This window comes from Eptesicus fuscus, chromosome 14 (genome assembly GCF_027574615.1).
Source record: "Eptesicus fuscus isolate TK198812 chromosome 14, DD_ASM_mEF_20220401, whole genome shotgun sequence".
NCBI classification, from domain to species: domain Eukaryota; kingdom Metazoa; phylum Chordata; class Mammalia; order Chiroptera; family Vespertilionidae; genus Eptesicus; species Eptesicus fuscus.
Window position 1 is genome coordinate 76,260,246 of NC_072486.1, and position 23,651 is coordinate 76,283,896.

At 38.8% G+C, this 23,651-nt stretch overlaps 1 pseudogene; it reads right to left on the bottom strand.

Annotated features, from left to right (window-relative positions):
* Window positions 1–5,186: 5,186 nt before the first annotated feature.
* LOC129151398 (zinc finger BED domain-containing protein 5-like) lies at window positions 5,187–16,231 on the bottom strand (annotated as a pseudogene).
* Window positions 16,232–23,651: the final 7,420 nt, after the last annotated feature.

Genomic DNA, 23,651 nt, shown 5'->3' on the forward strand with positions numbered 1-23,651 from the left:
AGTCTCCAGAAGGTCTCCTGGTCTAATTAGCATATTACTCTTTTATTAGTATAGATAGAGGCCTGGTGCACTGGTGGGGGCTGGCTGGTCTGGCCTGAAGGGGGTCCCGGATCAGAATGGGAGTCTCCTTGGGGGGCGAGGCCTGCCTGGGCAAGGGGCTGGGGCAGTTTGCAGGCTGGCTACGCCCCCTTCAGGATGAGGGTCATGGCTGGAGGGCATGGCCAGCCTGGGTGAGGGGCTTTGTCCTGAAGGACGTCCAGAAGGTCTCTGGAAGGTCTCCCGGTCTAATTAGCATATTAGTCTTTTATTAGTATAGATATATTATTGATTTGAGAGCAGAAGGGAGAGGGAGAGAGAAATATAGAAACATCAATGATGAGGGAGAATCATGAGATTGGCTGCCTCCTGAACACCCTCTTCTGAGGATTGAGCCTGTAACCTGGGCATGTGCCCTGACCAGGAATAAAACTGTGCCCTCCTGGTTCATAGTTCGACATTCAACCATTGAGCCACACTAGCTGGGCTATAAAGTAAATATTGATGGATGTAAAGGGAGTGATTGAGAGTATTACAGTCATAATAGGGGATTTTAACACCCCACTGACATCAATGGATAAATCTTCCAGATAGATAATCAACAAGGAGATGGCAGTTTTAATGACACACTAGATCAAATGGATTTAATTTATATCTTCAGAGCATTTCACCCCAAAGCAGCAGAATATACATTCTTTCAAGTACACATGGAACATTTTCTAGGATAGACCACATGTTAGGACACAAAGTAAGGCTCAATAAATGTAAGAAGATTGAAATCATATCAAGCATCTACTCGGACCACAATGCTATGAAACTTGAAATCAATTACAAGACGAAAACTGAAAAACACCTGTCAGAATGACTATCATCAATAAATCAACAAACAGTAAAAGTTGGGGAAGATGTGGAGAAAAGGGAACCCTTGTGCATTGTAGGTGGGAATGCAGGCTGGAGCAGCCACTGTGGAAAGCAGTTTGGAGTGACCTCAAGAAATAAAAAATGGGATTGCCTTATTACCCAGCAATTCCACTTCTGGGAATTTATCCGAAGAAGCTCAAAACACTACTTCAAAAGTATATAAGCACCCTTATGTTCATTGCAGTGTTATTTATAATAGCCAAGATTTGGAAGCAGCTCAAGTGTCCATCAGTAGATGAGTGGATAAAACAGCTATGGTACATTTACACAATGGAATACTCCCTGGCTGTAAAAAGGAAGAAAATTGTACCCTTTACAATAGTATAGATGGACCTGGAGAACATTATGCTCAGTGAAATAAGCCAGTCAGAGAAAGATAAATACCACATGATTTCACTCATATGTGTCAAGCAAAATAGAGGCAGACTGATAGACAGAGAGCAGGCAGGCAGCTCTGTTTGCAGTGGGGGAGGAGGTGTTGGAGTAGGTGGAGGGAGTGAGCAAAAAACAACAGAGAAAGAACTCATGGACATGGACAACAGTGTGGGAATGGGTGGAGCTGGAAGAGGGTAGGAGGGGATAAATGGTGATGGAAAAAATAAAAGTACTGTCAAAAAATAATAATAAAATAAGTTATTTGTCCACATTTCTTGATCATTTTAAGGTTGTATTATTAATTTTGTGATTATACTAATTATACAGGGTGGGACAAAAGTAGGTTTATAGTTGTGAGTATGCAAAAACAGATTTGTTTTTATATTATTATTTATTAATTATTGTTTTATGTGCCATATGAACAATTGTAAACCCACTTTTGCCCCACCCTATATACATAGCTATAGGTGTGTGTGTTTAAAGATTTTGTTGCTGATGTTAATTATTGAAAATCTCATTTATAAAGATAGACATTTTGCATTATTGATTAAACTTCCTTCCCAGAAGTGATGCTAATATAGATTGGTCAAGAACAAGAGCACCATGGTGGGCCATAGTGCAAGGGACATGGTCTGTCTTTCCTCTGGGATTCTATTTCTTGAGAATCCCATTTTGTCTCTTTGGGTGTCTGCCAATGCTGCTAAAGTCAGAGTAACTAAGTTTGCCCTCATGCCCCCAGTACCTTCTTGAGCTGTTGTCTTTGCTTCCTCCCCTAGCACTGGCTCTTTGTTGTTGGTGTTGCTCAATCAGAGACATACCATCCAAGATTTCAGTATAAATTTAGAAGGAAAAAACCTACTTGGCCTACTTTGCCTCCAGCCCAATTAAAACCAAAATGTCAGCCAGTAATAAGAGGGTCCTTTGCCTGACCTAGTCTCTGTGCAGATATTCCCCTTGGAAAGCTTGTGAGAAAGATTAAAGGCCTTTCTGTGTTTCTGTACAGTATACAGATTATTTGGAAGAAGGAGAAAAAAATAGGCAGAAGTAGACATCTATGTTTTTGAAACCAAAATATGCAAATTAGTTAATACTATAAAATAACTTCACAGTAATAAAATCAGTTTCCCAGAGTTAATCATTTCTGAATCTCTCAAAAATTGTAGGTAGCCAGTCCACTGGCAAAAAATATGAGAAGAAAATATTAATAGTAACTTACATCTTTAATATATATTCAATGGCAGGATCATTTCTGATTCCTCCTCTTTATTGCACCACATATTTATTCACCAAGTCATCTTGTCTTATCTGTCTTCAAAAGATCTCTCAAGCCTGGCTGGCATGGCTCAGTGGTTGAGCGTTGACTTTTGAACCAGGAGGTCATGGTTTAATTCCCAATCAGGGCACATGCTTGGGTAGTGACTTGATCCCCAGTATGAGGTGTGCAGGAGGCAGCCAATCAGTGGTTCTCTCTCATCTTTGATGTTTTTATCTCTCTCTCCCTTTCCCTTCCTCTCTGAAATAAATAAATATTTTTAAAAAATATCTCTCAATATATTAGCTATAGAAATTATCATTTGCAACTGCTCCCTCTTCTGCACTCTATCTCACACAGAATCCTTTCAATTATACCATTTTACAATTTCCCACACCAACCTACTCTCACTGTCCTCTTGTGCATATCAAAGCCCCAACAGAAAACAGATGGTGCATTCTAGCTATATAATTTGAGGAGAATTTAAAAGTGAGACTACAGTCATGTGCCACTTAACCAGAAGGATATGGTCTGAGAAATATGTCACTAGGTGATTTTATTTTTGTGTGAACATCATAGAGTGTACTTAAACAAGCCTAGATGATATAACCTACCAAACACCTAGGCTCTATGATATACCACCATCACATATGCAGTAAATAATTGACCAAAATGTTTTGTAATGCATGACTGTATTGACAAAGGTATGAGCAGCGTTGAAGGAAATCATCGAGTGCCCTGGGAGCCACCACAACTAAGCCAAAAGGGGCAAGAGTAAGCTAGTGCTTATGAGATCCAGAGAAGAGAACCAGACTGTATAGGACTGCCAGACACAAGCTGTAGCCTCTGCCAGAAGGAGGCAGTCAAACTGCAGTGCTCAAAGTGGACAGGATCTGGAGCAGGCGTCCTCAAACTACGGCCCGCGGGCCACATGCCGGTGTTTTTGCCGTTTTGTTTTTTTACTTAAAAATAAGATATGTGCAATGTGCACAGGAATTTGTTCATAGTTTTTTTTAAACTATAGTCTGGCCCTCCAATGGTCTGAGAGACAGTGAACTGGCCCCCTGTTTAAAAAGTTTGAGGACCCCTGACCTGGGGGATTGTGGGGAATCAGTATCTCAACCTCACTCTTCTCCTTCCCTCAGTTCACCTATAGCTATCTCCCACTGTCCATATTAATGGAAGCTAGAGGGCAAAGTTCCCACTGTCCATATTAATGGAAGCTAGAGGACAGTCTACATAGGGCATCAAGGACCAGTGTAGCAGTGAGAACTGTAAAGAGGAGATCTGGAGATGCAACAAAAGAATTCAAATTTACCCTTCGGTATCATAATTTAACTACAAGTGATCATCAGCTCCTTCCTGGATTATTGCAATATCCTCCTAACTGGTCTCCTTGCCTCCATTCTTGCCTCCTTCCAGTCTATTCTCCACACTAGACAGGATGATTTTATTAAAAGTGCAAATACGATCATGTCACTTTCCTACCTAAAGCCATTCAATGACTCCCCATTGCTCTTGGGACAAATTTTGAACGAAGAGACATATGTTAAGAAACATGTGTTTTACAAGACCTTTAACAATCTAGCCCTCGAAGATATTTCCAGTCTTATTATTTACTGTTTCCTTTGTCACACTCTTCACAAATTGAAGGTAATAGAGGTCTAATATGACATGTTCAACTTCTGATCCATCTGCATGATGATCCTTCTCTCTAAGTGCCTTTGCCACTCTCTGCTGGTTTAGTTCCTTAGTACTAACTCCCGAATGCTCCCTCCCATAGGAAGTTTTATGTCTTCCTGTAACCCAGGTATAGCACTAATAATATTTGATGAGGGAGCCAAGAATACCTAAGGGGGGGAGAATAGACTCTTTAACAAAAGGTATTGGGAAAACTGGAGAAACACATGCAGAACAATGAAATTGGACCCCTATCTGACACCTCTCTCAAAAATTAACTTAAAATGGATCAAATATTCAAACCTAAGACTTAATGCTATAAAACTCCTAGATGAAAACATAGGAAAGAAACTCATCAATATCATGGTTGCCGATGGTTTTTTTAACATGGTGCCAAAAGCACAAACAACAAAAGCAAAAATCAACAAATGGAACTACATCAAACTTAAAGCTTCTGCACAGTGAAAGATGTAATCAACAAAATGAAATGGAAGCCTACCGAATGGGAGAATTTATTATGTTATTTTAATTGCTTCTTTACTTCTCTATTTCCCCCTAGAGCAGTGGTTCTCAACCTTCCTAATGCCGCGACCCTTTAATACAGTTCCTCATGTTGTGGTGACCCCCAACCATAAAATTATTTTCGTTGCTACTTCATAACTGTAATTTTGCTACGGTTATGAATCGTAATGTAAATATCTGATATGCAGGATGTATTTTCATTGTTACAAATTGAACATAATTAAAGCATAGTGATTAATCACAAAAACAATATGTAATTATATATTTTGAAATATTTATTTCTAATTACAAATAAATGAAATTTTTTCCTGAAGCATGGTGTAGCATGGGTAACAGTCTTCATATAACAACAGTAAACTACATTGCTACATTTTGTGACAGTATGCGCAAAAAGCCAACGTCAGTGCGAAGGTTGAGATTGCTTCTTTCTCACCAGATCAGAAATTCTCGGGGCAGTCTTTGCAAGAGCACAACGAATACCATCTTCCACAACCAGTCTACGTCTGTATTTAAACTTGATAACCAACAAGCTGGAAAACCCTGTTTCACAAAGATATGTTGTTGGAAATGGAAGAAGAAGGCACAACACAATCTCAGACAGAACAGGATATGACTGCAAACACTTGATCCAGAATTTTGTAACTGGCATTGTAGAGAAATCAGTTCTTGCTGCATCGCTGTTAATAAGGTCAATGAACTCCTCTTGTGCTGTCTCAGGAACATCTTCAACTTTGACTGTGAATGGGCTTCTGGCAAGTGCAAATGGGGTGTCAGGTAGATTTGGAAAGCACGATGAAATTTCGTCTGCAAGCATGTGCAAGTGTTCTTTCACAGAAATTATCATCATAATCCTTTTGTCTGGTTCCATGTCATGTTCCTCAAAGAAAGTGGATAAGGTAGGCAACATGTAAATTTTATTTTCATCCAATTTTTTTTGCCAAAGCTGAAGTTTCATTTGCAATGATCAGATCTTTTCAGACAAATCGAGGCATGTTGCATTTGGTCCTTGCAGTGATAAATTTAACTCATTCAAGATGGCAAAGATGGCAACCAAGTAAGCTATTTTCTGCAGTTCACTTTTATCACTGAAAAGTGCTTCAAACTGCGGTCTTGCTTTCTGATTAAAAAACGTTTTGAGTTCATCCCGAAGCTCAAAAACACGTTTTAAAACTTTTTCTCTCGACAACCATCTCACTTCAGTGTGAAATAGCAGAGCATTGTTCGGCGCATCCAACTTGTTGAACAGTTGCAAAAACAGTCAACTGTTTAAAGTGCTCGCCTTTACAAAATTGACAGAACTGGCATTGAGTTACAAGAAGTAATGACATTTTTCATTACTACTTGTAACTCTTGTGGCAGCGTCTTCATTGCTAATATTTGCCGATGAATCATACAGTGAGTTCCGATGACTTTTGGTGACTCATTCAGTACCAAATATTGAAATCCTAGCATAACTGGAGCACCATCTGTGCAAACACCACAAACCTTTTCCCAAGAGATCTTATGCTTTTTCAGAAATGAACCAACTGTGTCAAATACATCACGTGCAGTAGTTGTTGTTTCAAGAGGTTTGCAAAAGAGAAACTCATTTTTAAAGTCGTCATCATTAATATACCTCACATAAACCAGTAACTGTGGATCTACAAACTTGCAACGTCTGTAGATTCATCAAACTGGATACTAATATTGGAAGTGGAGCAAATTTAATTTCCTGGATTACCTGATCAAGAATATCAGCAGACATGTCATCTATTCTTCTGCGGACAGTGTCTTTAGATAAGAAAATTGCACTCAATTCCGTAACAAATTCATCTCTGATCATAACTCGGACAACGTCTTTGGCCACTGGCAACAGTAAATCCTCAGCAATGGTGTGAGGTTTCATAGCTCTGGCGATTCTAAGTGCCACCAAATATGAAGCTTCAACGGTTGCTACGTTTTGTTTGTGGTACTTGCCACCAGTGTCAAGTCTGGCTTTCTTGAGTCCATCAGCTTTGCTTCTAAAATAGTTGGTATCCTTGCTGGCAAAGCTCGGATGCTTGCTATCAAAATGGCGTTTTAGTTTGTTCGGCTTCATAGATTCGGCTGATAGAACTTCACAACAAATAACACATTGCAGTTTCTCAACTCCTGCTATAATTATTGAGGTAAAACCATACTGTAAAAAAATCCTCACTATATTTTCTTTTCTTAATGTTCTTCTCTACATGATCCATTGTCATGGGATAGTTTGCTAATGAAAATAATATATAACAATAGCTTTAATAATACAAAAGATGATACATGGCATAGTTCAGTCAATACAGTTCATTAAAGTTTCCTATGATTTACCATTCTCTGTGTTGTTGTTTTTTTACATACCTGTTACTATCACAAGGGGGCAGTATTCACATCAACCACAGCTGAATATAAAAAGACCGATCAGCATCCAGATTAAGTTCTCATGGTACAAATATTTTTTTTGCCATAGTTGATGATTTTACATTTACCCAGTAATTATAATTCATGAAGTGTCGTTTTACCTCCAATACTGCTGCTTTCAACACAGTAGCTGCTCTCTACACAGTAGCTGCTCTCTACATGTGTGACTGGTCCGCATAAGTACATTATGTCGCCAACCCTGTCACATGCACCTGTATTTGTACGGGGTGTATGTGATGGGGTTGACGTGTTGATGTCATCACGCCAGGTACTCGTATGTGGGCGTATCTGCATGTGGGCAGACCTGCCTGGAGACAGATAGAGGAGCCGTGTCTCGGTTCCTAAGACCATCGGAAATATGTGTTTTCCCATGGTCTTAGGCGACCCCTGTGAAAGGGTCGTTGGACCTCCAAAGGGGTCGTGACCCACAGGTTGAGAACCGCCTCCTTAAAGAATATAGCCTAGTTGAGTTCAAAGGATTATATTGTCCATCATTATCACTCCAGCCTCAACTCGGGCCTGGCAGCATGTGGAACCTAAAAAATTTTTACTGAATAAATAAACTAAAAGAAAAATGTCCAATCCCTTCATCATGACTTCCAGACTCTCCATAATCTACCTGACATTACCTAATCACCTTCACCTCATATTACCCTATCTTCACCAACATCTATTCCTTCTTCATCATGAACTCATCTGTCTAATCATTTTTCCTCCCTCGAAGGAAGTTAAAGGTCCTTTTCCTTCTTTATCCCCTTTCCTAAAAATGGGTTAGTATGTAGGCATTGCATTCTATCTCAATTAGTACAAGAGGGTAGTAAAGGGACTGAAAGATTACACAAATGTAAGAATAGTCCTTTGGGGATTTTTTTTCCTTCCAACACACTGATAAGTCAGGGCCCTAACCTGCCTCTGTGTTTTCATGCAACTAGGAAGATGGGCCTGGAAGTGCTATCTTCCCCCAACCACACCTGGGCATTAAGACAAATTCTTGGTCTCCTTTCACTCTTCTGTTTTATATTGTTGTATAGGCTCACAACCACATTGTAGTTGCAAGTAATCTTGAGTCCAGCTTCCAAGGGTCTAGTTCACTGGATATTGAAGTTTAATGTGAAATCCTCAGTTTTTAATGAAAGATTAGCTTACCTTGCTTCCTATGTGTGAATTGCTCTCCTGGGGCTCTCGAGAGTAAGAAATTTCAAGATTTAGATATTTTTCTGTACTAAAAAAATAATAATAATAACATGTTTTCAGTTTTCTAAGTTGTTGCTGTTTAATTCTTCTTTTATTTTAAATTATTTTTAAAATACCATATGGAGAGGAGCATTTGAGATCTTGCTTCCTGGCAATTGTTTGGTCTCAAATATACTCATAAAAATTCTCAAAAAAATACCATACCCATATAGTAAAATACACAAAACTCTAAAGTGAGTCAAGTAAATGTCCTTCTTTCCCATGTTCTTTCCCATGTCCTGTGAATTACAAGTGTTTGCTAATTATATTTTACTGCTATAATAATATCACCCCTGAGTCTCAGAACTGGACTGCCATTAAAGGGTATTCTGGAAGCAGACAGCATGTGGGAAGACAAGCAGGTAGCCTAAGACAGATAATCAAAGGTATCAAATGTCTACCTTGGATTTGGGGAGTAGTTTCATCCCTGGAAATGGGGTATGAGGCTGACAGAGCACAGTAATAAACAGGATAGGAGAGATTGATTGGTTCTGTGGAAACAATAGATCCAGAATAAATGTAGGAGTCCAAAACTAGACCAACTATAGAAACGGACTAAACTTGAATCCCACTTCAACCAGCCAACTACTTATTAAATCCCTCTAGGTCAGAAATATAATTATTTCCAGATCACAGGTGGGTGCTAAGATACTCTTCAGAGTCTGGGAAATCATGGTAGAAGAAAGACAAGCAGAGAGCATTATGGAAATATTCATTTTTGTACTGACATATGGTTTCTACAGAATTTCTTTTCTTCATGGATGTTTGCTTTATCTATCAAGTATACTATGAACACCTTGAAGTTATGTACCAGGGTTTTCCCTATATTTGTACTCAATAATAAATTGTAAATTTACCTAATTTCTGTATACCAACCATGCTATTAAGCAATGTGCAATTTTACATATCAAAAAAGTTTACCTTTTCAATAGAAGTTTACCTTTTGAAGTGGAATACTTCCCCCAAAACTTAAAAGTGCTTCTGAAAATTAAATAAAATTATTTTTCTTGTATATGCACACTCTGCCTACAAGTTGCCAAAAGAAATCAGATTACTTTGGACCCAAGCATTGGAATAAAACTGAACCCCTCATTTATACCTTGCATCAAAATGCCAAAATATAAGTAAGTGACTATTTAGAGTAAAAAAAAAATCAATTTTTGGATGTCCAGTATGATTAATATCTGATTGTTCACAATTTTGCATTCTATTCTGGGGTTATTATGTGATTGGATATACGAGAACAGTCTGATATCATACCAACATCAATGGAACCAATTACATCACACACAAGGAGCCTTCCATGAAGCCAGAAATACTTGCCAGGTGTACCGTCTCCTTCAGAGGAACGTGAGCCTTACTATCTAATTATTAGGAGTTATATTCAATGAAACAGCCCTGGTACTGTAATCCATTAAGTCTCTGACCTCACCTATTACTCTCCTCTCTGGTCCATTACCCTCCAGCCTCAAACAGGCCAGACATGCCTTAAGAAAGCTTTTAAGACCTTAATATATCTAAGGCCCTCAAATAGCCACATGGCTAACTCCTCCCAGCTCACTTCCTTCATACCACCTTCATGGAGCCACCTTCCCTGACCATATAGAGCAATCTATTCTTTTGTGGCACCAACTCCAAAAGTAAATCATATTATTTACTTTTTATAATATTCATTACTTACTATTTTTGTCTAACTGAAAGTTTTGTGAAGTCAGGGACTTTGTTTTGTTCCCCACTGTCTATTTAACAAATAACAATTCAGTACCAACTATGTGCCAAGCACCATTTTAAGGGACACAATTGTGTAAAGAGTTTACATTATACAAAATAAGCCAGTCAGAAAAAGATAAGTATCACATGATCTCACTCATATGTGGAATCTAATGAACAAAATAAACTTATGAACAAAAATAGGTCCAGCGACATAGAAGCATGAACAGACTGTCAAACCTCAGAGGGAAGGCAAGAGATAAACCAATGGATGGGAAGGAAGAGATAAACCAATGACCTTGTATGCATATATGCATAGCCCATGGCCACAGACAATAAGATGGTGAAGGCTTGGGTGGGGGGCAGGGGCGGGCTAGAAGAGATCAATTGGGAGGGGGAGGGGCGGGCGGGACATATGTAATAGTTTCAATAATAAAGATTTTTTTAAAAACAATATTGCTTGTGATTTAATTTTTTTTTAAAAAAAAGAGTTTACATTATAAAGAAGTGTACAAGAGACAGACAATAAACCAGTAAAATAACATATTTCAGATGACAGCCAACATTTTGAAGAAAATTGAACAGGGAAATATGATAAAGACTGACTAAAGGTTGACAGGCTAGTTTAAACTGGCTGGTCAGGAAAGGCCTCTCTAAGGAAGTAACACTGAGTTGAGGTGGGAATTATATGATAGAGGCAGCCCTGTGAGCGCCTGGTGGCTGAGCACTCCAGGAAGAGGAAGCACGATGTACAAAAGACCAAAGAAGGTGAATTTTTGACATAAAGGGACACAAGGAAGTCCATGTGTCTATGGGTTTGTGAATAACAGGGTGAGACGGAATGGGAGTAGCTGGCAGGGTCAGATCATCGGGCATTGTAGATGATGCTAAAACCTCCTGTGTGAAAAATAGATGATAGGAGAGCAAGAGTAGGTTTGTCCTGATAGATATGAGATGACAGTGATTTAGATCAGCGTGTGTGTAGTCTGCATAGAGGGAAGTGGAAGGAATGGAGAGACGTCGGAGAGGTGGACTTCAGCTTGGCTGATGGAATGGATGTGTGCTGTGAGGGAAAGAGAGGAATCCAGCATGACTCCCAAACTTTAGGCTGAAACTATTTAGTAGATGGATGGCATTTCCATTACTGAGGCAAATATTCAGTGTTTGGCACATGATATGTGCCCAATAGTTATTGAATATGTCAACCCATACTGAGATTTTGATGAAATTTTGTTGGAATAAAACACTTCTGATTAAAACAGAGGTTGGAAACTACTGCAATTAGAGTGGTCAGAATTGTACATGCAAGTACCAATCCAATTTTGGTGAGTTAGAGGCAATGTTTCTAGTATTTAATCTCCCTTGGCAGTGTCTCACAGATAGAGTAACAGTGGGTGCATGTGTATGAAGAGCTGACTTCTGGTATGACTAGAGTAATGGTGGGTTTGCAATGGGTAGTCTTGAGAGATTTGAAGATTACTCCTATGAAGCTGGGGCAATTTGGTTGTAAATGAGGTCTCAGTTATGGCTTGGTCAGACATAGTGAAAGGAGTTTTTAGGGGTAAAAAAAAAAGCAGGTTTAGGGAGATTTAGGAACTAGGAGGTCCATGGGGGAGAACCACAGGGCTGCAAAGCTGGGGGCTGCCAGAAGGCATACATTCACAGAATAAGGGGACTGGGAGCTGCCAAAGGTTATACATTTGCAGAATAAAGGAGAAAGACACTCATTTCCAGAATAAAGGAGAGGAATCCACCCATTCACAGAATAAAGAGGAAGGCTACAGGGAATAGAAAAACAAAAGGGAGAAAATGAGGGGAACCCCATGTAGGATTTGAGCTCTGAAGCTGCTATAGTGACCAATCAGAGGGGATATCAGGACACAAAGAACTGCAGCCTTTATAAACCCTGAGAAAGAGGGACTTAGTGGGTCTTTCTCTCCCTGCTCCTCCCCACATGGGAGTCTGTGCTTGTTTCCAATAAATTTCCACCTTTTTCTATATCACCATTTGTCCATGGCTTCATTCTTCAAATCCACCTCGTCAAGAACCCAGGAAATCACTTTTGCATCGTGCCCAGAAGAAAAACCGCATTTCAATAATAATTGAATCAGAATTTGGGCAGGGTCACAGGATGGGATCCTGGTCAGGTAGATTCACATTAAAACTGAGAATTCAAAGCTCAGAGCCTTTATTGAGGGCTCATTTGGCCAAGTTAGGAGCAGAGGCTAGAATAGAGTCATGGATCTCCTAAAACACCAAGCCTAGATAACAACGAAGAGAGGTTGATGTTGATTAACAAGAAATTGTAAAAACTAAGGGAGTGCAGGGCTGAGTAAGCAAAAGTTTGAATTTCATCCAGGAAAGACATGTGTGACTCCCAAAACCATTTAAATCTTTTTATTAGGTAATTTGAGGTTTTTCTAGGCATGCCACATTTATAAGAGGTTAATCACTAGAAACTGGGTGGGGAATGCGAGAGTGGGACAAGGTATTGCAAGGTCCTCTGCTGAGGGTTTTGTAAATCACGTGAAAGAAGCAATTATCTTCTTTAACTGCAAACAAGGCTACCCTTAGGTCTGATTGGTGAATAAAGAAATCATTGTTTGAAGAGATTATATACTTTGCAGAACTGCTGGGGAGAAAGAGTAGAGCAAAACCAAGGGCAAATGTTGAATGTCCTGACCAATAATGGAACGGTAGGTTCCTCAGACCTGGGTAATCTGGAAATGTGCTGCCACTTGCACTGCCCAGGAAGCTAACAGGATCCAGCAGCAGCCGCACAGCTGTCTGGAATAAAGACCTATTGGGGTATCTGCCATTGAAGGTTATAGGTGTCTGCCGATGTGGTCTCTCCAGAAAGCTGGAGCTCAATTCAGCAGGATTATGAGGCTTAATTGATTAGTGCTGTTAAAGTGTGTACCATCTAGTTACAAAGCTTGTAGTCTTAACTTCATTAAATTAAGTAAATTTCCTCCCCAGGGAAGCATTGGCAATGTTCTTAAGTGATTGCTTTAACCTAAGACACTCGGTGGTTAAAATTTTGATAGTTAAAAGTTAGTGGGTTTCTAGCATGCTATTTCTGACATATGCATAATTTGTGTGTTTTTTAATTTTTAACTTTAATCAGTGTCAACATAAGTAGCTAGTTATTAATATGAGGAAAATAGCTAGTTATTAATAATATAAGGAAGAAAGCAAAAGGGAACTAAATAATCTTTATAAAGTGGGAAGCAGAAGCAGGTAACAGAGCAGAATTCCGTCTAGTTTACTGGTAAATGGACTCGTTCACACACTCCAGGAAACTTCCCCAGGACACTTAATCCTTGGAACAGGGGCTGCTGTAGGCCCAGTCCAGAGGAGGAAGAGGAGATTCCTCCGCTGGGCACATGTGCTATTGTTGTATTGTAAATCAGCAAGCTAGTTACAAGACACCTTAACAAGCCAATTAATCAGCAGTCTTTTATTTCGCATGGGTTCAGAGCAGAATATCTCTGTCAAATTCTGAACCCAAAAACATGGAGGAAGCTTTTTTTATTTGTATGCTTCCAGCTCTTTGTCTCCCAAATATGGTTTTTCCAGACCTTCTGCAGACTTTACAAGGAGCTTTGTGTATGTTATTTTTGCAGACAGTTTGTAACTTTGGATACATAATGAACAAACACTTGGCATGAGAATATGGGAATTATTATCAGTATTTGCCTATTACATTAAATGGCTAGCTTACAAGGTCAGACAGTTAAGTTTTTATCTTTTTCTATTATTCAAACTAAAACAGTTATTTTACAGAATAAGGGACTATCTGAAAATAACAGAGTTGACATACAGAATAAGAGACTAAGAATAACAGAGTAGTTCAAACAACAGTTTCAAACAGTAGTTTTCCAAAGGAGGGATTACTATGCTTCACTATAGGAACTAGATGTAAGAAACTTTTGTACACGTAAGAGAGTCAGGGTGAACAGAGGAACAGGGACTAGCCTGGGAACAAATGCATTGTCTTGAGGGCATAAAGCCCCAATAGAATTTACTGGGAGGAGGCCTGAATCCAGGCCCAGGAAAAGTAAGGAATTTGCGTTGGATAGTTGGAATGGTACTTTGTTCTTTACCTGAAACAAGAAGATATATAGAGGATAACAGGAACCTCAGAGCAGTGCTTTAGAGCCTGCCTACCCTCTACATGCAGAGGGTGTATTAATTCCCCTTAATTCACAAGAAAATCTTGCCCTCACATTTAAACTTCTCCACAGGTGTGCTTTGAAATTCTTTTCTCACGGCACCACAAAAGAACTCACTGCTTCAACTGGCAACATTAGCATTCATTTGATGTTGAACTTACTCCTGGGCCATAAGTTTTTGTTTCTTGTTTCTCCTGAGATATCTGTTTATTCTGTACAACCACCTCTTATGGCTTAGGAACACCCTTTTCTTTTTCAGTAAGGTCATTTCAATGTGTCAGGATACCCCGAATGGCAAGCTGGATTCCAAGTTCTTCTCCTACGAAGTCTGAAGAATAAAAATCTGCAAACTAAAAGATTTTAAGCAAAAGCATGGAAGTTTATTGCAAGCATATACAAACTGCCCCCTGGGGACGGGTCCCCAAAATGGGAAAAACCCATTGAGTCTTTTTGTCAAAGGCAGTGGTTCCCAACATGGGGCACACATCCCACAGGGGGGCAATTTAATTTTTATGGGGGGACAATTCAAGAATGAGTTATTAATGGTGAATTTTTTGCATTTCTAATATAAATATAAATATAAATAAATATAAATATAAATATAGTATATAAATATATATTGTGACATTTATGCATTTCAGTTCTCTATTATATGTTTTGAAACTTTGTTTGCTATTTTTTCATATCACTTCATATTATTATTATTATTTTTAACAATTCCTTAGTGATTTCTTCCTCAATATTTCAACTGTCCTTTCATTCTTTTACTCAAGGCCCGGTGCACAAATTCATGCACCAGTGGGGTCCCTCAGTCTGGCCTGCGGGATCGGGCCAAAATTGGCTCTCCAATAACCGGTGAGGGGTCCTGGATTGTGAGAGGGCACAGGCCAGGCCAAGGGACCCCACTGATGCATGATCGGAGCTGGGGAGGGACCTGGAGGTTGGCCAGCTGGGCAGGGACTGCAGGAGGGCTCCAGGGCATGTCCAGCCCATTTCACTCAGTCCCGATCAGCCAGACCCCAGCAGCAAGCTAACCTACCAGTCGGAGCATCTGTCCCCTGGTGGTCAATGCACATCATAGCGAGCAGTTGAGTGCCTTAGCATATCATTAGCATATTACGCTCTAATTGATTGGACTGACAACCGGACAACTGGACACTTAGCATAGTAGGCTTTTATTATATAGGATTTTTCTCTTTCATGGATGCCATGTTCTTTGGAAGCTTGTTTAGACCAAGTTAATGGCCTTTTGGGCTTCCTCCATGTGAATAGGAGTTCACTTTTTGAATAATAAGAATTATATGTCACAGGGGGGCATCAGGATTATAGAGATATTAAGGTGGGGCATGGCCAAAAAAAAGTTGGGAACCACTGATCTAAGGGTTTCTTTGTCTGTACATGCTACTTTTTAATTGGACCCTTCCTTAATTTATGTCCCCATGTTTTTTTCCTAATTGGCCAATTTCCCCTTTTCTGGCTGGTATCAGTTTCAAAGTTTCAAAGCTCACCCAGTGTGCCCCCCTCCCCAAACTCCCATCCCCCTCCCCCCACGTCTATCCCCCATCCTCTTGTAACATTCTACTGCTTTTTGTCCTTGTAAGATTAACAATTTGGCAGTTTGAAGCTGTCTCTGCCCATCACATATGCATTCCTTTCCCATGGACCCTACCCTAACTGCCTCTCTTTGTCTCTAAATCCTTTCATCTGGAGGAGCTCATGGGCTAATCTGCTGCTGCATCTTGGAAGTGTTGTTCACCTGGATGTGCTCAATGACCAGAGAATCTATATCAGAACCCTTAAGTTCAGCATTACTCTCTGCACTTTTAAGCTTGTGCAGCAAAAATTCAGCACACTTTTTGGGCCACTGACCCTGTGTCCAGACCACAATTTGGCCTGGGCACCCCATTTTAACAATGGAATGGCACACATTGCTTCTATAAAGTGACATCCTTCAGATACTTGGTGGCTATGATACATGTTTTAAAACAATGGAATTTAAAACTTGATACATGTTTTAAAACAATGGAATTTTCATTTTCATTGAAAAATGCTATCAGTATATGACTATAAGAGATAACAGTGCTGAATAAAAATTCTATCACTTACCAGCTATGTAAACTTGGACAAATTATTTAATTTTCCTAAGTCTAAGTTTCTTTACCCATAAAATAAGAACAATTACAGTTGTGACTATCAAATAAGAATGCAGAAATAAGACAACACTTCTTTGGCAGATAAACATTTTCTACCAATTTTTTATTGTTATTAGATGTTTTAAGAATTGGTTTAATCCTCTAAGTAAATAATTATGCACATGCATATTTAATTTTCAGTACTAAATTTGAGCAACAAAAAACATTTTAAATGGTTTTTCAACTTATTTCCTATTATTGTTTTGTGTCAAATCTGTCTAATTTATCTGACAAAAGATCCTCTAAAATAAAAGGATAATTGTCTTGACAGTTCCACTTATCTAATCTTTTATATGCATGTATTTTCAATGTAATCTTTTCATTAATTAATTAAAGAATGACTTATTTGATAAATAAATCTTTGTCTGCAATATTTACAGAAGGAAAGGGCACATGCTATTTTCCTGTTTTATTGATTAAAATAGTCAGGATAAAATCTTATCTTACTTCTAGGATAGTCTTAAAGAACAATGATAAACTTGCACCCAACTCAGTTTCTAACTAGTATCCATTGCTCTTCTCTTACGTGCAAAGACCTAAAAATACAATCATCAAGTCACTAAGAAGCAAGAGAAGCAGCTGCATTTTCTGTACATCTTGTTTATACAGCTACTGAACATAGTAGATATTGAGAGAAAGCTGGTATATTGAGAGAGTTTTTTAAATCTCCACATAAACTATAAACCAAGGAGATTGAATCCATGAATATATATTGAGAATATACCACCAAAAAAATCTAAATCTAATTTTAAAGCTAATAGTGAAATATTTTAAAGGCATAAAATATTGGTCTTATTTTTGTCTTTAACCCTTAAAGTAGTGTTAGGCTCTACCTTCAACCACACCTAAGTAGGACTGGGCCATCCTCTGCCACAAACATTAGGAAACACAACAACAGGCTATCCAGCAACAGGGTAAATTAAAAAGTTAGTGGTGGGAAAGGACACTTCAGTTATATTTGTCCTTTGGGCCATTGAGCAAATTTAATTTTTCTATTTTTCTGCTACAAATGCTTAGATGAGAAAAGAAAATGAATGAATAGCACTTAAAACTGTAGAATTGTACATATAAAACTTTTGAGTTTTATAATAAAAATAACATTTTAGATAGTAAAAAAGTTAACATTCACAGTTAATCCCCCCAAAAAAAATTTTTGCCAATCAATTATATTTTCTTTTACACAAAACATCTTGTTCCTTACACTAAATGATTCAGTATATAAATAATAGAGTTTTACCTGGAGAAAATAGGTGATATAATTGATAATTCTTTAGATTTTTGACATATACATTTATCATAATCAGAATCAAAATGTGCTGCTTCCATCAGTAAACTAAGCTAGCTGCTACAGACTAGCACATTAACTACTTGCAAGTTAACAAATTAGCCTGGCACAGTTTCATGGGTACTGGTAGAAGACAAGCCTCCTGGATCAGAGACAAATGCAGTTTATTACTCAGAACAATAACAATTCCCAGAGAATCAGCATTTGCACTTATACCCAGAGCCCCAATTCCCATAAGGTTACATGATAAGAAAGGAACCCTGAGCTTAGAAAACCCAGTAAGAGTGTCTGCCCATTGCTCCAGATTGAGATACTATCTCTTTGTTCCAAGAATGAAAGCAACGCTACCCTTTTCTCTGGAGGGAAATAATATCTCTATCTTCCAAACATCCTTGAAAAAGTAGTTGAGAACAAAGGGCCTTGCTTTGTAAGACATGCAGAAGTGTAAGGGAAGACTGGCTCTCAACAATTCTTTTTTGTTTGTTTTTTAAATTAAATGTATTGGGGTGACATTGGTTAATAAGATTACATAGGTTTTAAGTATACATTTTTTTCTTTTTATTGTTTGAAGTATTACAAATAGTAGTACAAATGTCTCCTTTTTCCCCCCTTGACTTCCCCCCAGCCTCCCCTACCCCCCAACATATGCCTTCACCTGCCCCCCCCCCCCCCCCGCCACAGTGTCTTGTATCCATTGGTTATGTTTATATGCATGCATACAAGTCCTTCGGTTGATCTCTTACAGCACGCCCCGCCCCGCAACCTCCCCTGCCTTTCCACTGTAGTTTGGCAGTCTGTTCAATGGTTCTTTACCTCTATATCTATTTTTTCCCCATTTCTTTTCTTTAAAAAATCTTGCAACTGCAGACTAGAAATAAACATATAATAACAAAAAATGTTTGAGTCCAAACTTCAATGTCAACAGTTCTGAGATCCAGTTTCAATGTCAAATAGTTCCTTATATGTACATGTCAGCAATGATAACTTAATGATGGACTGATAGTGGCAATGCAGGTCCGACCCTCTCTGGTTTGGTCCTGGGCAACCTGCATTGACACACATCTGCTGACTGCTAGAGTGGCAAGGCATCGTCAGCATCTTCCATCTCTGGACTGTTTCTCCTCTTGTCTTCGTGGTTGGAGCAGACCTGACAACTCCTCTCTGTTGCAGGAATCCACCGGGTCTTGGAGTAGTTTTCTGAAAAATACAAACATATTATCAAGCAAAAGTTAATAAAGGAATCTTTTCTATAAAATTAACTTGGGATCCTTTTTATTTTTGCCCAAACGATTTTCCTTTGGCTTATTTTGACACCATGTGTGATTTTCATGGGTGTCTTGTTATTAGCATTATAAATGAAAATTAATTTTCTACAGTAAAAATTTTCTAGCCGAAGCCGGTTTGGTTCAGTGGATGGAGCATCAGCCTGTGGACTGAGGGGTCCCAGGTTCGATTCTGGTTGGGGGCATGTGCCTTGGTTGCGGGCACGTCCCTGGTGGGGGGTGTGCAGGGGGCAGCTGATCGATGTTTCTCTATCATCGATGTTTCTGGCTCTCTATCCCTCTCTCTTCCTCTCTGTGAAAAATCAATAAAATATATTTAAAAAATTTTTTCTAGATGTAATTTACTTACAGGATTATTTTTCCTTACATGATATTACCCTACTATCCCTCCTTTTTTTTTTTTATTAATGGAGGCTTTTGTAAATTTTGTAATGCAGTCTTGATAACTTTAAATTTTAATTTTTTTGCACAAAAATAAGACTGCTTTAGGTTCATTTCATGTTAAGCAATTTTACCATGAGATGCACTACCAATAGAAATTTTAGTTAATACTTTAGGAACAGCTTTTTATCCAGTACACTTAAATTTTCTTGGATGCTCACTTATTTCAATTAGCCAATTTAAATTAACCTGAAATCTTGATTACTATTTTACTGTCAAATTTAATACTCTAGCAACAATCTTAGTTTACCCTGTAAATATTAGTGGAAAGGATTATTTGCATTCTTGGGTAGGCCCTGAACATTCCTGGTGCTAGGCTGGATTTAGGTATAGGGCAGCTGCTGTCGGCCAAGTCTCCATCTATTACCTGGGTTTCAATCTGAGCTGGGCATGGGAAGCAAAGCAGCCATGGGGTCAGGAGACCTCCTTCAGAAGGGGTGAGGGTTCAGGTCCCTGCAAGTTTTGGGGGGGGGCGGTGGAGGTCCCCAAACTTGCAGGGACCTTCTGTTGATCTCCATGTTCTCTCCTGATGGCCCCTCTGCGACTGTGCCTATCTTAGGTTCTTCCTTCCCTGAGGAATCTTACCTGTCTCTGGCTAACCAGCCATCCTCTGAGGCCAAGCTGGGTGATTTGAGGTTCAGTTCTGTCTCCTTGGTAGCCTATGCCCCCGTGGCCTCCTCACTGTCTTGGGATCCCCTCGCCTGCTGGTGGGCCCCGGCACTGATCACATATCTCGGAGGACTCAGGTTTCTTCTCCAGGGAGGGCCCAGCTCACACCATTGAACGAGAGACAGATCCATGGTACCAGCCACCACGAGGTTTCAACCTCAGCATGAACAGAACACTCAGGCAACAGCTGTGGGCAATTGGATTGTAAAAAGAGGGTCGATTTTGGCCAAGAGGGGTCGATATAGAATGCTCAAGTGCCTTCCCAGTGCCTTAATTCCTTCTGAAAGGGATTAAATCCTTTCATGTCCCTTTTTAAATTGCTGCCAAACATTCAGAGAATTAGTTTGTAAGTTTTTTGGGGGATAATAATATGCTGTTGTAAAATATCAAAAACTATAATGACATTGTAGGATAATATCATGTAAGGATATTCTTTGCTCTAGGCCATGGCAATTCAATTTCAAACTGGCTGTCAATTTCTTTTTGTAACTTTATATAAACTTTGTCAGAGAGGCAAACACACAAATTATACTACGCTGCGGTAAAGAAGAAGGAATTCTTACCATTTGCAACAACATGGATGGAATTGGAGAGCATCATGCTAAAGACCTTAATCACAACTTATGGAATCTCTAATGTGGGAAAATGTATTTTATTAATGAATTTCTTTAACAAATGACTTATGGGCCATGCTTCTTATTAAATTACATTTTTCTTTAACAATCAAGTTTTTTAATATTATTAGAGGAGGTTTACCTCTGGAAAAATCTATGAGAGATTACACTATTTTCTGTGGCAGCAAAAGTTATTCCAAGCCAAAAGCCTAGAGAAAAAGCTACACTTGGTCTCCAACAGGAGATTAAAGTTAAGAGTGTATGAGCCATATGCTGTCAGATTATTGCATTCCCTCCCAAAAGGAAATGCCCAAAAAGCAGACAGTAAAAGAAAAATAATGATGATATTTCACAGAATCCTTGAAAAATGAGAAGTTTGTAATATTATATCAGAAAGAATAAAGAACAGGACATTATCTCCCTTCACTGGAAAAGAATTGTACCTTTCAGAACCTCTCTGAGTAGTCCCAGTTTACATTCAAATTCTCTGGTGTTATAGGGCTCTTGCTATTTAATAGAACATTACCAATTGTCATCAAAATGTTCTCTGTGATATTTCACTCTCAAGTTTTCTTTTCCTTAACTTCACAGCAATATTTTTTTCTGATATAGTTCAAGGGAAACAAAAGAAAAAAACAAACAAATGGGTCTACATCAAACTAAAGAGTTGTCGTACTGCCAAGAAAACCATCAACAAAATGAAAAGACAACCCACTGAATGGGAGAACATATTTGCCAATGATACATCTGTTAAGGGGTTAATATAAAAAATATATAAAGAACTTATGAAACTCAACATAAAAAAAAGCAAGCAATACAATTTAAAAATGGGCAAAAGACCTGAATAGACACTTTCTCCAAAGAGGAATACAGATAGCCAATAGACACATGAAAAGATGCTCAATATTATTAATCATCAGAGAAATGCAAATTAAAACCATAATGAGATATCACCTCACACATGTCAGAAAGTCTGTGATCAATAAATCTACAGACAACAAGTGTTGGCAAGAATGTGGAGAAAAGAAACCCCTACCACACTGTTGGTGGAATTCAGATTGGTGCAGCCAATTTGGAAATCAGTATAGAGTTACCTCAAAAAATTAAAAATGGAACTGCCTTATGATCCAGCATTTCTACGTCTGGGAATTTATCTGAAGGAACACACTAATTCAAAAGAATATCTGTACTCTTCTGTTTATTGTACCTTTATTTACAATAGCCAAGATTTGGAAGCAGCCCAAGTGTCAATCAGTAGATAAGTAGATAAAAAAGCTGTGGTATATTTACACAATTGAATATTACTCAGCCATTAAAAGGAAGAGAATTGTACCCTTTGCAACAGCATGAATGGACCTGGAGAACATTATGCTAAGTGAAATAAGCGAGTTAGAGAAAGACAAGTACCTTATGATTTCACTCATATGTGGAATTTAACAAATAAACTGAACTGACAAGCAAAACAGAGAAGGACTCATAGGTAGAGAACAGGCAGATAGCTCTGGTGGGTGGGGGGAAGGTGGAAGATTTGAGCAAAAACGAAAGGAGACTCATGGACATGGAGTACAGTGTGGTTATTGTGGGGTTGCAGAGGTGGGTGAAGGTGGAAGAGGGTGTAAATGGTGATGGGGAAAATATAATTAACCAAGAAAAGGAAAAGAAAACGGAAGTGTTGAGAGGTGATTGGAATCTGAACATATTTTGAAGATACAACCAAAAGGATTTCTCAATATTTGTCTAGCATGGGTCTCAGCCGGGGCCATTTTCCCTCCAAGAGGCATTCAACAACATCTGGAAATTTTTTATTGTCATGACTAAAGGTCTGTTATAGGTATTTAGTAAACAGAGGCCAGGGTTGCTGCTAAACATCCGACATTGCACAGGACCGTTTCCCACCATAAAGAATTGTCAAGTCCACAATGTCAGTTATGCTGAAGTTGAGAAACCCTGCTCTGGTTGCAATATGAGCATTACCTTGCCATCTTCTCTACTCTGTGCTTTAGGAGAGCACACTTTAAAAATGTTGACACCAAGTTAACATTATGCCCACAAAGGAATACAGACTCTAGCAATATTCATTCTGGATTTTAAATCCAGAAAAACCCAATGTTCTCAAAGCCTAAATTAAAAACAAGCCTCTCCTGTGGACCTGTTCTAGGAAGAGTGAGTAAGTCTGCTTAGAGGGAGCTTTATCCACCAATGCCTCCAGAGGGAGGGCAGCTACTGTCAGAACTTCTGCTTAGACACCCAGCATCTACCCTCTGTAGGAGCCGCTGAAGTCTTTGAGAGCTCCTTCCGACTCTCCTGGCAGAGAGGGAGCAACAAATAGGAAAAAAAAAAATCTATACTTCATGATCCCAAGTAGAATCTACTCTACTAAGTGTCCCCAGACCAATATGCCAGAGGAGGAAATCTGTTGGCCACCATAGCAGACCAACCATTGAACAGATTTACCATTTTAGGGATGCATCCAGTTGGGTGTCCTCACTCTCTGAAGGCATATCAACTCTATAATATATGGCAAATAACTATACTATGAACACTATCTATGACTGTAGATATTCTTTCTCTTTTAGAAATATTTGGTTTGAAAAAATAATCACATTAGGAAGGACAAAACTCCTGCCTGAATGGACAACAAAATTACACAGGCCATCCTTGTTAACCATATATTTATTATTCAAGTTCTCAACTTTACATGGTTTCATAGGCAAGCAAAAGTATTATGACACAAAAATAAGGAAGTGACCAGAATTTTGAGTATAAAATTAGTTCATACTCAAAAACTAATTTCTGCTTCACACTAGCTTTTATTCTATGCATCATTTTCATTTCTTTTCCA